The sequence below is a fragment of the Drosophila albomicans genome, chromosome X (genome assembly GCF_009650485.2).
Source record: "Drosophila albomicans strain 15112-1751.03 chromosome X, ASM965048v2, whole genome shotgun sequence".
Classification (NCBI taxonomy): domain Eukaryota; kingdom Metazoa; phylum Arthropoda; class Insecta; order Diptera; family Drosophilidae; genus Drosophila; species Drosophila albomicans.
Window position 1 is genome coordinate 33,213,172 of NC_047627.2, and position 18,064 is coordinate 33,231,235.

An 18,064-nucleotide genomic window follows, 5' to 3' on the forward strand; every position below is an offset into this window, starting at 1 on the left:
CCCCTTGGCAGCCATTCAGTCAGCGCCACGAGGCATAGGCGGCATGCAGCATGTGGCATGCGGCATGCGGCATTCAGCATAACAAGCACTCCAACTCCAGTTGCAACTCTAAAAAAATGCAAACATAGACAAAGTCAACAAAGTTGGACGAGGCGTCTAACTCTCTCTCAATGTGTTGTTGTTGTTGTTGCCCCTACCACTTGCCACTTGCCACAGTTGCACAGTTGCAACGTCAGAAAAGTCAATTGCGACACAATTGTGTGTGTTTTTGTTGCAACCTTCTCCAAGTGATGCACTCAATTTGTTGCGATTAACGGTGCCAACTCCAAAAAAAAAAAAAAAACCGAATATCCTTTGAGTTGCATACTTTTAGTGATACACAGAAAGAAAAAACGTGGTCAAATCCAGAACAAAATCTGGATTCAAGATTGTTTGTATGTCAAAATTTAATCAATAAGGTTTATTCTTAAATCTTAAAGCAAAAATCTACCAAGAATGGAAAGAATGGAAATCTTGAAATTGAATCAAGAAAATCTTCATATAAACCAAAAAAAAAAGAATAAATAGATTGCAATTTAGAAATTCAAGATTATAATCTTGCTTCATTCATCTTAAAGTTGAACCCAGAAAATCCTAAATCAAAATTAAATGTTCTACACTAATTCTAAATTGCATATAATTGATATCAGATTGCGAAGATGAAACAATCTTAATGCAAGATTAAAAGTCTTGTTTCAAGAATGGAAAAATCTTGAAATTTTATCAAGATTATCAAATCGTGAATCAATATCAAACAATTTTAAATTTAGATTGTTTCAAGCAAACCAAAATATATTTACTTTTTTTTAATATTTGTTTACAAACTAGAGTTTGAACCCAAGGCAAAGATTTGCATCTCTACTTAATGGGATAAACAGCAAAAAAAAACCCGAAGTTAGGTTCTCATTATAAAGAAAGGGAATTCCAATATTTTAAGAAACAAGAACAAAATTCGTTTTTTTTTTTTAAGATCGATAAGTTCTCTAAAATAAGATGTTTCTAATCTTAAAGTGTAAATCTAAATTCTCTAAGCTCAAAGTGTAAATTTAGCATAAAAATTAGTTCAAACCAAAAATTGTATTTTCAGATTGTTATTTTTAAGATCGAAAAGTTCTTGAATCAAGATTTGCAATTTACTTTTCAATCTGGAATAAATCTTAAAATGCAAATTTATCATTAAAATCTTAAGTTAATGTTCTTTCAATCTAAAAATCTGATCTTGAATCAAGATTCTTTCAATCCAAACATTTTTCTCTCTGTGCAGGGAAATGCAGAAAAAGGAGCTCAATTTAATGCGCTGATATTAGTATTTATGCAAGTTGCAAGCAACTCCTTGGCAGTTGCACAGTTGCACAGTTGCCTAGTTGCCTCGTTGTCTGGCTTTTCGTTTTGGTGTGCAACCGCTAATGTGCGCTATTTAATATCAATTTGCATTTGCGCTAAATCGTTGCTTATTAATTAATTGCAAATTGAATGAAATGCGAAGCCAGTACTCTCTGTGTGTGTGTGTGTGTGTGTAAATGAGAGTTAGAGAACCTGCAACACACACACACACACGAAACACACACATACGTATATATTTCACAAACCAAACCAGATCGTATTTAATTACGCAGCCTTTGTGCGTTTAATTGCCTGCAATCTAATTTAATGAATTCAACTTGCAACGTTGCACAGTCTTCTGCTTCTTCTACTCCTCACTCCTTCCTTCCTCTCTTTCCCTCTAGTGTTCTATTCGTAGTCAAATTACGCATACGACACGTAAGCCAATGAGTGACTCTTCTCCTTGCTAAACTTTCTACTTCCCACTTCAATCAAGATCGAGGCAATGAATAATTTAAGTAGCAAAAACTTTATCTACAATATTAGTATTATTCATAATCATTATAATTGAGTAAAATTTTTGGTACGTTTTAAACACATCGAAAACAAATTTCAAATTCTAAACTTCCATATTATAAATGATTCAGATGATTAGTTTAGCAAGAAATAAATTTTCATAAAAATTCGAATTTCAAGAAAAATGTATTCGAGGTTTAATTAAAAAGATTCCCCCAAAGAAAATATCAGTTGAATATACATATATATATAGAAATATTCTCCACACCCGAAATGGGGAAGAACAAGAAGAAGAAGACGAAGCAGAAGTAGAAGAAAGAAATGAGAGAGAAGAATCATCACAGAAGAAATTCCAGCCCCGAAAATTGTTCGCAGAGTAAATTGACTGCAATTTTTTGTTTTTAGGAAAGAACAGAGCACAAACTGAACTGAACTGAACTGAACTGAACTGAAATGTTGTGAGGAGTCGGTTCAATGACCTACAAAAAATACAAACTGAAGCCAAACAAAAGCCCCCCCAACCAAACAACAAAAAGCAAAAAGCAAAAGCAAAGCCAAAGCCAGAAACCAAAACAAGAGCAACGCAACAATGAACAGAGATCAGCAGCGAGATTTTTGCTGTTTCTATGTACACACACACACACACATGCAGGCAATGCAATGCACACGTAAAGACGCGATCTCGAGGCTGTTAGAGAAAGACACACACACAAAAGGCAAGAGCAGCCAGCGAAGCAGAGAGAGAGTGAACGAAAGGGAGAGAGCAGCGTGCAGTTTGCCCAAAATATCAAAAACCCGAAACTTGCACACACACACACACAAACAGACAGACAGACAGACACACATACAGTGAAAGAGGCGTGCATACAAAAATATCAAATAGCAAATTACTCATGCGCCAAACGACGAAGCTGCTGCTGATGATGAAGCACAAGAATACGATGAGGGGAAAGGAGAAGCAAAAATGCGGCCAGCGAGGATTGAGCCTGAGTCAGAGAGGGACAGAGAGAGCAAGCAAGAGAGCAGCAGCTGCAGTTCAACGACTAGCGAAAGCTCCAAAAGCGCAGCAAGAAAGGATCGCAACAACAACTTACAGAGAGAGCGAGAGAGGGTGAGGCACAAGAGTGCAGTATATGGGTAGTGAAGAGGAGGAGGGGGATGCTCTCGATGCTTTGCAATGGGGCCAACAGATGGCGCACACACCCGAAACAAAACGAAGCTGTCAAGGCGGCCATTAAAGTAATTGCCAAGTACTCGCATAATTTCTGACTGTGTATGTATGTATGTGTGTGAATTGATATTATCTTTGTATATAAATTGATAGAACTCACCTGGCCAATCAAAGCTAATTACTGTTTAACCCATTTAAGTAATATCCATTTAGTGTCAATTTCAAATGCAATTTCAGATGCACTTTTTCCTCCATTTGCATTTTGTGAAGTCAGCTGGAAAGCTTTTCTCATTAACTTCTTCGTCAAACTGCAAATGCGAAACGATAGAAATGTAATCGAAATTAATTCTAATTATTCAAATAGATTTATGTATACATATGTGTGTGTATGAATGTAAATATATACATATGTATTTGTGCAATAATATGACGCAACGCGTTTGCTCATTTTCATAAAGAAAACAGAGACAGCAAAAGGGCACAAATACATCACACACACACACACACACACATGTGTCCCATGAAAAGGTAACAGAAAAAAATACAAAAATGCAAAAAATATATAAAAACACAATGCAAAATAATGCAGCGAACCTTGTATCCGGTTAGACTAGAATTTCGGGTATTAAATGACAACAACAGCGGCAGCAGCAGCAGCAGCAACTACAATAATAACAACAACAACAGCAACAACAACAATTGCGATCAACAGCGAAGCCGTTCTAATCTTGCAAAACAGTTTTTATACTCGAAATACAATAAGCACAAATTTAGAGCAGTTCTATGGCCGCCACACAAACACACATACTTAGCACTTATACAGTCTTATACTTTTACTTCTACTTGCACACTATCTATTTGCACTGAAGAAACACACTTAGCACTTATACTGTCTCTGTCTTCTACTTATAATTTTGCACTGAACTATGCACAAACATATACACATTTATTCACTATGAGTCTTCTACTTATACCTTTGCGCTATTTACAATTCTACGCACAAACACACTTAGCACTTATACTGTCTCTGTCTTCTACTTATAACTTTGCACTGAACAGTTCTATGCACAAACATACTTAGCACTTATACTGTCTGTTTTCTACCTTTGCGCTGTTTACAACTACGCACACACACACACAGTTGTCACTTCTATTCTTACTTATACTGTCTTAAGCTTATGCTTATGCACTGCCTACTTGCATTGGACAGAGGACAGACAGAGAGACAGACAGTACAGTCAGCTCACTCAGCTATTGCGTGCGTTAAAAGAGTATCACAATATTCTGTACTACAACTGATTTGAAAACTAATATAATATAAGGGAATCGCAATATTCTGTACTGAAACTAATTGGAATTCAGTCATACAAAATAATAAATGTATATTTGAAATATACATACATACATAAGTGTGCTGCATTACCTTAGTTGAAGCGCTTGAAGTCCCTTCAAGTTTCCAGATTAATACATTATGTTAGTCATTAAGTCAAAGACATCACAAATGAATTAATGCAGCGATCTTCGTATAATAATAATCACAACACAACACAACACATCGTCATCCTCTATTCCTCTGTTCATGATCACACAAATATGTGTGTGTGCATACCATATAATATATGCATCGCGGAATGTATGTAGAATGTACATATTTTTTGCCAAGCGTCAGACGCCTACGAAAAAATGCGCAACTGCATAGGCGACAGCGCAGAAGAAGAAGAAGCAGCAGCAGCAAGGCGAGTGCAAGAGCGAGACGGGGAGACGCGAACGACGAGAACCAGAACAAGAACGACACTTGTATGCCGTTCACACACACACACACACACATACACATCCGCAGCTGCAGTGGCTTGTGTGTGTGTGTGTGTGTGTGTGACTATTCAGTTTTGGCGCTGTTGCCGAAAAGCCGAAAAATATTTTGTATGTTTTTTTGGCAGTCATTGACCCGCGATGCGATGCGATGCGGCCATGGCCAAGGCGAACGAACACGAACTAACGACATGAGTGTCGGGAGGGGGGCGAAGCCAAAGGAGCGGACAAACGAAACGATGTAGAAAGATAGCAAACAACTTAAGCACAGAGAGCGATAGTCTCAGCACACTCACACACACACACACACACACACATACTTGCCGGCTGTCTAAAAGCTCCTGACCTGACGGTGATCTCACTGCAGCTTTTGTTCTTTCTCTCTCTCTGACGCTCGCAGTCGCAGTCGCATTCGCAGTCGACGTTGCCGTTGCCGTCGCAGTCGCTCTCATTCTTATTCGCCACGCATTTGGCATTGAGTGTGGGCTGAGAGCTTTTTGATTTTTTTGGCAATGACTGCAGCAGAGTGCGAGCGCACATACATACGTATATATATGTGTGCGTGTGTGTGTAAACAGGGAGCTTAGAAGGCAGGCGCTGCACTGTGGATGGTGTGTGGATGGTGTGTGGATCGCTGTGTGGATCGTTGCATAGTCAGACAAATAACCGAAAATGATTCACGCGAGGCCCCCTACGAATTGCGTGGTGATAAGTGCAATGACTTCTCTCTCCCTCCTTCAGCTTCAGCTTCAGCTTCAGCTTTAGCTTTAGCGATTTGCGTGGCATTGACACACACACACACACTTGCATACATACATAAAGTTGTGTATGCTGATGTGATTATGAATACAAATACGAGTGCTAAATGTGAATGAGTGTGGCGACTGTTTTGAAGGCTTTGACCTCGCCACTGACTAATTGCATTTGTTGTTGTTGCTGTGTTGTTGTTGTGGTTGTTGTGGTTGTGATCTTAGCTTGCATCTCTTTTGCCAGTAGATCGATCATCGATCACTGCTCAGCTTAGTCGCCTTCTCTCTCGCACTCTTCCCCCTCTCTCTCTCTCTCTCTCTCTCTCTCTCTCTCTCTGCACTGTTCGTGTTCCCGTTTTCAGTTTTGTGTTTGGCCGATAAGACGAATCGCAGTTCGCAGTTCGTTGCACGCTACACAAAACAACTGCGAGAAAGAGCGAGGGAGCAAGAGCGAGAGCGAGACGGAGCGAGAGTCGACAAAATGTGTAACAACAATAAGTTAAAAATAAACATACGAAAAGCGAATTGCAAAACTCTGTGAATGCTGTTTATCAAATTCAAGTGAATACTTTTTGCAGCTAGTCGCAGCTGAGTCTGAATAATGACTAAGAGTAGTCACTTTCCTCCTCTTCTTCTTCTTCTTCTTACACTAGTCACACACTTTCAGAATTACTTTGAAATCCTTTTCATAAATAAATAATAACTGATAATTGCGCCACAATGTTTTCAATTGAATTTAAAATTCAGAACTACTTCAAAATTGAACTTTGATATTAAATTACTAATAAATTAAATATATATTATAACTCATAATGTTTCTAGTTGAATCGAATATTCATATTCACTTTTCAATTTCTGCTTTTTACTTTTAATAAAATACAAAAGTTGATAATCGTCATCAGCGTCGCTGCTTTAAATACATTTTGTCAACTTGAATCTTACTTGTCGTAAGTATGTCTGTGTGTGTGTGTGTGTGTGCGTGTCGTAGTTTGTAAGCTTTCAAAAGTTATCAATCATGCCCCGTTTTACGCCTTACACACCCCTCTATCGTTGTCTCTTTCGCACACACACGCACCATCAAATGACTATGAGCATTTTTAATGAAAAGCCTTGCGTTGCCTCCTTCACTTACCTTCGCCTCCCCCCCCCCTACTGTTCTTCTTCTTCTTCCTCCATCTCCAGCACTCACATATACATACATACATAGCTGTACACACACATGTGTACACATACTTGTACAGTTACATAGATTGCATGTTCTGAATCCGAACAATATTAAAAAGCGAACTAGAAGTTATTGCTGCTTTACTCGCGCCTCTCTCCTCCTTTCTATCATTCTCCCTATTCGAATATATATTCGTCTCCTCTTTCTTTTTCGACTGCCGCTCTCTAAGTCGTTCCTCCTCCCCTCCTCTTTCCCCCACCATTCTACTCTCACACAACACAAAACAACACAGCGAAGCATCGAAAGATGTTATAGAAATTTTTAAACATGTTTCAACTACGCAGGCCTCACCTCCCCCTCTCCCCCCACTTGCTCACACTCTCTCACTCACTCACACACACACTCACACTCACACTCCTAAAACTTATCCCATCGTGCTGCAGGCAGCGGCGTTGTATTTGAGTAACTCTATTCATCATTTTGCGCGCTTCCTTAGCCACCCTCCGCCTCCGCCTCCGTCCCCCCATCGTTGCTGTCTCCTCTCTCTCGCCCCCATCTACATCTTTGCCTTCATCTTCTTGCTGCCACCCCCCTCTTCTCCACTCTTCGTCCTCGGCTAACCAACAGAAGCAGAAGCAGAAGCAAAGTAAAAAAAAAAGCAGAAGCAAGTGAAAACAGCAACAACAAAGTGTCGACCCTAAAAGACCCGTTTCTTTTTTTCTTTCTTCTTCGAGCATGCAAAATTATTTGTGTGTGTTTGTGTGCTTCTAATCAACTTCTACTCAACTGTTACTGAACTGTTGTGCAGAACTTTATGGTTTTGGTAGCCAATCTTTTAATAAAAAAGAAAATAATTTGAATTATAATTTGAATAAGATAACTATGAGCACATGTATTATTTTTGCGACAAGTTTTAATACATCGCTTTTCTTATATTGTTTTAACTGTTGAACATTTCTATATGCATACAAATATAAACCAAAACGATCAATTAGCATTGTAAGTAGAACAATCTTTCAAGAAGAATAAGCGACATTAATTTTCTGTTTTCTCTAAAACGAGGCAAAAATGGAAGAGAGAAACAATAAACTTTTTTTTTTATCTTTTTTCAATTCCATACTGACGGATTTTTCAAACTAAAATGTTGGATTTTAATATTATTATTGCAAATATATATTTCATTTACGCATCAAATTTATAGGCATGTAGAAAATTTAACAGATATTATCTTAAATACTTCGATTAGCAATGTTTGATAATAAAGAGTTTTTGAAAGCTAGTAAAAATTCGAATTTGTAAGCAATTATTTAATTCTAAACAAAATATAAATTGCTAAAACCCAAAAAAGTAAACGTTTTTAAAAGTTAACAAATTTAACTAATATTATTATTTTATATACTTCAATTAGCAACGCTTGATTTTAAAAGGGTTTTTTCAAGTTTGTAAATTTGAGATTTGAAGCAACTATTTAGTTTTAGACAAAAATCATAAAAATAAAAATCTTTTGTTTAAATCATTATGGAATTTGAAAATATTAAAAAAAGATTATTATTTCTCACTTTGATTTTTGTAATAAAAAAGTTTATTAATTCTCTTTTCTATACTTTTCGAGTTTTAAACAGACAAAATAAAAGAATCCTTCAAAGATTTTTCTTCTGACGATGCAAATTGACCGTGTTTACTAAGAAAAAAAATCAGTCGGGTCTGAAAATCAGCCAGAAGTGAAAACTGCTTACAAGGATTTCTCTCTCAGCATCTAAAAAGCAGCTTCTTCTGCCTCCTCCATATTTATTCCCAACTCCCATCGCACTGCTTTTTTAATACTTACTAAAGAACACACACACACACAAACACACGTCTTTGTACATGTCTACATGTGTGTGCGTGTTTACTTCAAGCAACATTTGTGGTGAGCAGAGGAAGCGAAGGAGGAGAATATGGAGAGAGAGATGGAAATGGAGATGGAGATGCTTTGTATAAGTATGAAATTCTAAAAAGAAGTATTAATCCTTAGCTTAAACATTTGCCAACCGCAGCAACAGCAACAGTAGGCTTCACTTCCTTCGCACACACATACACACACACATATACACTCACACACACATACTCACAACAAGGCTGAGCCAAAACTGAACAATCTTGCGTACTTTTTTTTTGCTTACCGATTTCATTTGATGCGAATTCTGTTTTCCTTTTTTCACATTATTCTTGGAGTAAGATCCATTAAAATAGATTCATAATGCCACATTTGGTTTTAATTTTGATTGCCTTTAGCAAAACTAGAAGAAACAATGAAAAAAAGTATTGGATTGGTTAAAATTATTGAAGACATCATTTAATACTTTTCAATTAAGTTGAATTGTATGTTATTATTTCAGAATTTGAATGTGTAACCAAGCCGAATTATTTTCCTTTTTCGTTTCCAAAAATTATTAAAATAAAAAAGGGAAGCTTATACAATCGAAAATTCTTGAAGAATTATTCAATAGTTTTATTTGAGTTCCTATTTAGAGAAACTCATACACTAACAAGTAAGAAAGTTACAGCCAAGTGTGCTCGACTACATTCAAAATATAACATTGAGGTCAAAATATATTAGATTTTCACCCAAAGAACTAAGAACTAAAAACATTGCTGTAGGTATAATTGCCATACAATAGTATTTCTCAGATAACCAAATTTGTACGATTTAAAAATACTATAGTTATTAATTGCAGGATAAAAGTATTTGCGTGCAAATGTAACAAATGCTGTCGAAAAATATTATATCTATATCTTTTATAGTCTCTGAGATATAGGTGTTCATACAGACGGACAGACAGACAGACGGAAAGACAGACATGACTATATCGTCTTGGCAGTTGACGCTGATGAAGGGTCGGAGATGCCTCCTTTTACCTGTTACATATATTCAATGGAGACACAAACTTAGATATGTATATATCTATAAAGAGTGTTAGTTGTACATTGAGTGGCTGATTCTGCAAAATGCGAGTCCACAAATTTTCTATATCGAAATAGTCTCAAATCGGAGCGCTAAAAGTGTGCGATAAATTCCCATATTCGCTGAGCTTTCAACAGGCATTTAATTCAACTACACCAGGGGGGAAAGGGAACTAGCAGAGCGAGGGAAAGGGGAAGGGGAGCAGAAGTACAATTACTTTGCATTTTCTTCAGATTTCCACAAATAGCAGCAGCAACTTCTAATCCACCCAAAAATGAGGATCCCAAAAGTGGGCGAAAGCAGCGACTACAACAACAACAACAACAGCAGCAACTGCAGCCAGTGTTGTTAAGCAGAAGAAGGAGAAGAAGGCGAAAAAGAAGCAGAAGCAGAAGAAGAAGCAGCGACGCTGACTGCGTACTTACTTTTGGCTTCGTATCGCTTTTATTCAAATTCATAATCGCAAAATTTTTATATTCTACTTATGCTCAAAAGGCGCGTGTGTGTGTGTGTGTGCAAGTGTATGTGTGTAGTGGGTGGCAAGGACTATGTAGTGGATGGCTTTGTGCTGGGCCTACAATACACTCGATAGCAGCCAATAGCACCCGCTGCCTCCCTCTTCGTCCTCGCCTTCGCCTTCGTCTTCGTCTCTTTGCTACATCTTTAGTCCCGATGCCGTTACTTGGTCTCTGTCTCCCTCTCCCCCTCCGTTTCCTTGCTGCAACCCATGCCCCAATGCCTCATGCTGTAATCGGAAACTTTCCTCTTTCTTAACATTTTTCATCTTTCTTTTTTTTCGTTTTTTTTTTTTTGTTGTTGTATTTTGTGCTTTCATTTTGCTTGTGCCAAAAATACAAAAAGTACGCTCTGAGCAGGGGGAACGCCAGGGTGGAGGAGGAGGAGGAAGGGGGGAGCGGGAGGCCAAAAGCGCTGAGAATGGAATGAATGAATAATAAAAGCGAAGCACTCGATGGCGTAGAATTTGAATAGAAGCTTAGTTTTTCGCTTATACAACAAAAACTTTACTTTCTTTTTTTTTCGGGGTTGTTTCCAATTTTTTTCTACTTTGCCGACGCCGCGAACGCGGGCGGGGTGTGTGTGTGTGTGTGTGTGTGTGTGTGTGTCTGTAGTGTGAGTGTATTTAAGTTGCACAGTCAGAAAAGGGCAAGAAAAGCGTTTTTACAAAGCGACACACACAAGAGCGAAAGCGAGAGCGAGAGAGATAGAAGGGAACAAAACTGACTGTGTGAGTGTGTGAGAGAGAGAGAGAGATAGATGCTCGCATAGTAGACGCAGACGCAAGACGGCAGAAGAAAAACTGAAAAGTTTATAATTACTTATTTTTTGATGAATTGGGTAAATATTAAAAAAGGAAAAAAACGAAAAGCGACACAGAGAGAAGAAGAGGACGAAGGCAGAGGACGACGGTAACGGGAATAGAACGATAGAAACGATAACTGGGGGCGGGTCGGGTTCGCAGCCAACTAGAGGGGCGGGGAGCGGGGGCGGGGGAGAGCGGGAGGACAAAACTTGAAGCGGCAGCGTTATAGCCAAAAAGGTACAGAAAGCGCGCGCTTAAAAAGAAATACGACTACATTAAAAATTATCGATCGATTTTGTACTTTTTATTTTCTTTTTGATTATTCCTACTCGCAAGCAACAACGCTGCTTGCTGCTGCCAGAAAATCAGCACAAATGGAAAACTATGTTGCAGGGAAAATGTCAAAGAATGAACTCGCAATCGCAGTAGATAATTTTGATGATGAAAATATAATTCTGAGCATTTGCACATCGATTAGAAAGCTAACTAAAATAGTAAAGCTAGCAAAAAACTGATTAAATTTGTTACAAAAAGTTATTAAGTAGAGGTAAAGAACTATCGATAGTAAGCCATCGATAGTATCGATAGTACATACACATATGTTTTCTTAATTATATTAAGTCGCCAATAACTGAAAGTCATTAAAATAGTCAAATATCTATTAAAAATTAGTTTTAATAATAATAAATTTGAAAGTGTAAAAGTTTGGAACTAAATTCTAGGAATTCAACACTAAAATTGGTTATCATCACAAGTCATAAATAATTCCTCAATAACTATTGATGCTAAAAAGAATTCATATATAAGAAAAGGTGAAAATTGCACGACATATGGTATACTAAATGTACCACAGCATGAAATATACCGATTAATATACTCAAAATATACTAAAAATGTACCAAAGGTTATATTTGGAATATCGATGAACTTGTACTATGAAATATACAATGGCAAAATATACCAAATAATATACTTCGAACATACTAAAATAGACCAAAGGCAATATTTAGTATATCGATTAAATATATTCGAAATATACCATACTATACCATATATGTACCAAAATATACCAGATTTTCAACCATGGAATCTTACAAAGTTCTCTATTAACTATAAATAATATTAGGAAGTTGCTTAGTTAGCCATAGCGATTGCAGTCTTAAAGGATGAAATGAATTTCAGAAATCAAATACAAGTGAAAAATACTTGCATTTCAAGTTGAGGTCGTAAATAATTCTCCAACAAGTCAATAGATAAATAAGATGGCAAAGTTGCAGCTGCATTGAGTCGATGGAGTCAAAGTAATTAGGATGTCAAGTGCTCCTCGAAGCTAATCAGTGCACTCTAGGGGAAAAATTGGCTTGCCGAGAAGAGGGGAGGACCACGAGAGAGGAGGGGGGGGGGGGGGGGCAAAGAAGAAGGCGCCAGGTGTAGAAGATAGAAACTCAACTTCATTTGCCCAATTAATTTGTTAAATATGTAATTCAATTTCGCAAGGAAGCGGCAAAGACATCGACAACAACAACAACAGACCAAGAGAGGAGGGGGGAAGGGGGAAGAGGGGGGTGGCGGCAGGCAAAAGCAAAGACATCCTTATTAAGTTTAATTGAATTTGTCGTTTGTTTTCATTGCTCATGTTGCATGTTTTATGCTTTCCCCGACGCTTTTTGTTAATCAAATAAACTCTAAATAATCAAAAAGCGCAATGAAGTTTGCCAGTCAGCTGCAGAAGAGTCTCCGCCCCCTCCTCCCCTTCTCACAGCTACTCCTTCATAGCTGTCTGTGGGCGAGGAAACCAAAGTAAGCAGACGACAGAAGTGAGAGGAGACGGCAGATTGAGAACGCCAAAGGAAATGCGCTTTATGAATTTTATTAAAAATAAATTCAAAATTCCTTTGCGCTGTCTGTGTGAGTGTGTTTAAAAGTGTGTGTGTGTCCGTAAGAGTGTCTTTGACTAAAGAAAGAATAAGTAACAGGTGAAAATTGAAGCGATCTTTCATCAATCAATGATCAATCAGTGATGCCATCTGATGTTCTCTGTTGTATTCAACTATTCAACTATTGACAGTTAACTGTGTGTTTGGAGAGTGTGTGTATGGAGAGAATGTGTGGAGAGTACGTGTGGAGAGTGTGTGTGGAGAGTGTCAGTGGAGAGTGTCAGTGGAGAGTGTGTGTGGAGAGTATGTGTGGAGAGTGGTTGTGGAAAGTATGTGTGGAGAGTGTGAGTGGAAAGTATGTGTGGAGAGTGTGAGTGGAGAGTGTGTGTGGAGAGTATGTATGGAGAGTGTGAGTGGAGAGTGTGTGTGGAGAGTGTGAGTGGAAAGTATGTGTGGAGAGTGTGAGTGGAGAGTGTGTGCGGAGAGTGTGTGTGGAGAGTATGTATGGAGAGTATATGTGGATAGTGGTTATTGTGATTGTGAGTGGCGAGTGTGTGTGAGTAGAGAGGTCAGTGGAGAGTATGTGTGGAGAGGATGTGTGGAGAGTGTGTGTGGAGAGTGTGTCTTGAAGTAAAACTAGAGTAAGAAACAGGTGAAAATTGAGTCGACCTCTCATCAATCAATGATCAATCAGTGATGCCATCTGATGCTCTCTCTCCGATTCATCTATTGGCAGTTAACAGTCAGAGAAAGAGAGCGAATCTTGTGCATTATTCGCAGCTGTAATAGTCATAATCTGGGCCACAATCGCAGCCATCAAAGCAAAGTCGCCTCTAGTGCCCCATTCTTGCCACACTACGCGTAAACTTTCCTCAACTAACTCGCACACACACACACACAGACACACACACACTTACAACTATGATGGCCACCCACTAAGAATATTTTCAAATGCTGCCAAGGGGCGTCTCATCAGCCATTTCCACATTTTCCACAATTTCCACCATTGCCACATTTCTCGTTTCTCGCTCGCGTTTCGCGTTTCTCGTTGCCTTTGCCTTTGCCCGTTTGCCCGAAGCCTTCTTAGCGCCAGAAAATCTGCGGAATTTATAAAATTTTCATAGTTACAACTTTCTTTATGTTGACCGGGTGAGAGGAGGAGACGAGACGAGACGGGACGGGAGAGGATAGGAGAGGAGAGGAAAGCGAGCGCCGCGTTAACTTAATGTGCAGTACACTCCAGAGAGAGGGTGGGTGCCTGAAATCGCCAGTGCCTTGGGGGGAGGGGTGAAAGAGGAGAGGAGCCACACGCTGTCGTCTTGCTTCTATTTTGCAGTTTAGTTTCAAATACATTTTCCTTCTTCTTTTTTTTTGGCAATACATAAGACGCTCCATTATTATTATTATTATTATTCCTGCTGCTGTTTTTTTTTTTTCGTTCAGTGTAAATGGGATTAAGAGAGACGCGCGCGAGACAGAGACAGGCATAGAGAGTTAGAGAGAGAGAGGGAGGGAGCGTGAGGATAGCGTAATAAGATGCGGCTGTTTTGTTGCTGTTGCTGTTGTTACTATGAAGCAACTCGCAACTCTACGCCAAACCCAGCGAAACAGAAAACAGCAGCCTCCCCTCTCCCCCTCTCTCTTCCTATCCACCCACCTCTCAGTTCTTACAGCTGCTGCCGCTGCTCGGCAAACAGAGGCAAACTTTTCAGCGCTCTAACAGTTTCTCCTATACCTAAAATATACCGTCAGATGAGGGTTAGGCATCGGGGTATATCCCCAACCCTCCGTTCCGCGGAGAGGGGGGTGGGGCAGGGAGGGATAAAAAGGCAACCGAAGGCAGCGAGCAACGGCGAACTGGGAACCGAAAGGAAAGCCAAAGAAAATACGTACGCACGGCGCGAGAAATGTTAAAAAATATTTTTATAGCTACGCGAAACGTTAGAATAGTGTTTGCCTCTGTGTGTGTGTTGGTGTGTTGTTGTGTGTGTGTGTGTGTATTATGTATATAGAGAAATGCTGCTGCTGCTGCTTCGCAGTCTCTGTCTCTGTCTCAGTCGCTGCTGCTGCCAAAGTTTGAAGGTCGACGTCGTCGTCGTCTTCTTCTGCTTTTCCTTTTCTACTTACTGTTGTTGTTGCAGTTGTTAGTCAAATGGGGTGTTGATTGAACGGTTGGTTGCCCTTCCTCCCACCTCCCCCAGCCATCCAAGCCAATGTTCCTTTTTTCTTTTTTTCTGTGTGCTCCTTGTTTTGCGTTTAGACACAAATTTTACAGTCCACCCACATACAAAAAAAAGCAACCGAAAAAAGGAAAGAAATGCTGCAGCAGGTTCGGTGAAGTTGGCAAAAGTATTGGCTGAGCATGTATCGAAAGATTGGCAACTAACAGCAAATAGCGAAGGCGCAATCGGCAGACAGACAGACGGACGGACAGACGGACAGGCAGACAGACGGAGGGAGAACGGCTTCTGCACTTAGCGTTGGCTACGCAGTTAACTGCGCTGTCGATGCTCTGCACTAAATAAATTGTAATACAAAGTTTTCGCTGAATTATTATGTATTCAAATCGATATCAGGGCCGAGACAGAGAGGCGCATAAGCACGAGACGGAGAGGGAGAAAGGGAGAGAGATAGAGAGATTGCGTTGTAGTGAGATTTTCGCTGTCGCTGTACAGTTGTGCGTGCCACACTAAGAGGCAGCAACAGCAGCAGAGGCTGCTTAAATCTGGCAAAATAGAAAATCTCCACTTATTTGCACTTCATTCATACCCATTCTCTTTCTCTTTTTTTGCTTTTGGTTGTTTAGTTACTCTTCTTGTACGGTGCATCACGTATACGCAGAGTGTGCTGACAACCAAAAAGCAGTCAATGTTTGCACGGGGTCAAGGTTCAGCGATAACACTGCGGCAATCTCAGAGGTCGCCCCTCGTCGCAAAAACCTTCCCCCAAAACCAAAGCCAAAGCCAAAAGCCATTTCCATTATCATTATGCTAAAGCACTTCAGAGTCTCTATAAATTCAAGCTAATTAACCATGGACACTTACCTCAGCATTAAACACAGTTCTGCCTGCGCTTCCGCATTCCACATTCCGCACTTCATTCTCAAGCGCATCAAACTGCAATAAAGCAAGAGAAAGTCATCTTAGCTAAGTGCGACAAATGATGAGACAAAATAAAACTATTATCCTAAAATATGAGACGCTTCCCATTCACCCCATTCATTATGAAATCATAATGAAAATGTACAATTTTATACTGAAAACTTAACTTAATTTACGATAAGCTTAAATGTAGTATTAAATACTATATGTAATATAATAAACAAGTGTTCTACTGTGAGATATCCGCTACACATTTTGAATAATAGCAAAACAGTGTGATATTATTCTTTAAGTATACCAAATTAATAAACCACAAAAATACTAAAGGCTATATTTGGTATATTGATATAGTATTACATTGACAATATACCATACAGTAGTAAAATATACCAGACTGTCAGTTAAAGCAACTACGACTCCTAGTAAGTAGGCGGTTTTCCAATTAGAAAAGAGTTTCTTAAATAACTTATATATTCTTCTCTTTTTATCTGATCGTAACTAAATTTAGGAATAAGGAATCCTTAACTCTATAGTTATTGTTGTATGTTCCAAAAATCATCGCTTCACAAAAACGAATACTTGTGACTTGCTTTTATAAATGCAACTTCGAGACAAATTTGAGTTTTAACCGTGATTTCGAGTTCACAGCTATAAATAATATTGGATTTTAATAAAATTATACGCTCTGTGTTATCTTTTGAATTACTTTCTAAGACTCTTTATGTAATTCCTACTGTGTCAACGAAATTCTAGTACATTTATGATCTGCTATCGATCGATTCTAAATTTTATTTGAGAAGTTTCATAGTATTGAAGGAACATTGAGCTGAAGAACTGTTTGCAGAATATGCGTGAGAGGCCTTCATAACTTGGGATATGGGCATTACTGACTGTTGGGGCGTACACATGGCGTATACGTAATACGTAATAGGGACTAATAATACCTCGCGCCACATGAGTCGCAATTTATGTGCTGATTACAATTGCCGCTTTGCATTGCGGACCGTGTCTTACTTGTCTGCTTGCAAAAGTTAGAAAACTCATCCTTTGTCCTTAGCAGGCAACCGCTTCAAAGCGTTGAAAGTGAGAGAGAGAGAGAGAGGGGGGAAAGAGGAGTAAGAGGAGTGTCTGCTAAGCTCACACTTTGCGACTATCCGACTATTCGACTAGCTGACTAGTAGAGCAAACAAAGCAACAACAAGGATAACAACAACAAGGATAACAACAACAAGAAGAAGAGTTAGTCTGGCGGTCGTTCGTCCTGCAACTGCAAAATCTCATTTCGGTTTTTTTCCCTAACCGAAAATTTACAACATTTCTCTTCTCTGCTGCTGCTTCATCATTTTTTTGTCTTTCATAAAAATAATGTTGTTTTTTTTTTTTTTGTTGTTGTGTGTTTTCTACTTTGTTGCCTGCTGTAGACATAGTCATAGTTCTACACGAGAGAAACAGAGAGGGGAGAGGGAGGGAGAGAGAGAGGAAGATAGTCAGGCCGTCGGTGGCATTTTAAATATAATTATAATATAATTTGGCGCGGTATTTTTTCTCGTGTTTGCCACATTACGAGTGTGTGTGAGTGAGTGTGTGTGTGTGTGTGTGTGTTTGGTATTAGCAGCACTTTACTGATAAGGGGCAAAAGGAGGCGTGTCCAGAAGAGAGGAGAGGAGGGGGGATCACTGCATTGTTAATGCAATTTCGTTTCGCTGCCACGTTTTTGTTATGCTTTCGTATTAAAATAATTATACATTTTTTTGGCCCATTTATGCATTTGTAGAAAGACTTCTAGCCTCCACTGTTGTCTATTTTGTTGTTGCTGTTGCTGTTGCTGTGTTGCTGTGTTGTGTGTAAACTGTGAACTGTAAACTGTAAATTGTAAAATTGTAAAAGTCAGTTTTGATACTTTTTTGCCATTGTTTTTTGTTTCGTTCTTCCCCTTTCCCTTCTCTGCTGACTCTCATTATTTTTTTTTTTTTTTTTGTTCCTTTCACATTGCGCCGAATTGTAGCGTGTAGTTTCGTAGAAAGTTTAGTAAGTGCTATAAATAAATTC

General features: G+C 38.9%; 1 long non-coding RNA gene across 5 annotated transcripts in view; it reads right to left on the reverse strand.

Moving 5' to 3' along the window:
* The window catches only part of LOC117576619 (uncharacterized), a 91,148-nt gene that overhangs the window by 24,916 nt on the left and 48,168 nt on the right, over window positions 1–18,064 (reverse strand). For 3 of the 5 annotated variants that reach the window (XR_007954889.1, XR_004572968.2, XR_004572960.2), the window contains 3 exons: window positions 15,959–16,030; window positions 8,935–9,051; window positions 3,210–3,357 (listed from right to left, as the gene is read on the reverse strand). This is a non-coding gene — a long non-coding RNA (uncharacterized LOC117576619). The remainder of the gene's footprint in view (window positions 1–3,209; window positions 3,358–8,934; window positions 9,052–15,958; window positions 16,031–18,064) is intronic. The other 2 variants (XR_004572970.2, XR_004572969.2) reach the window with 2 other exon arrangements.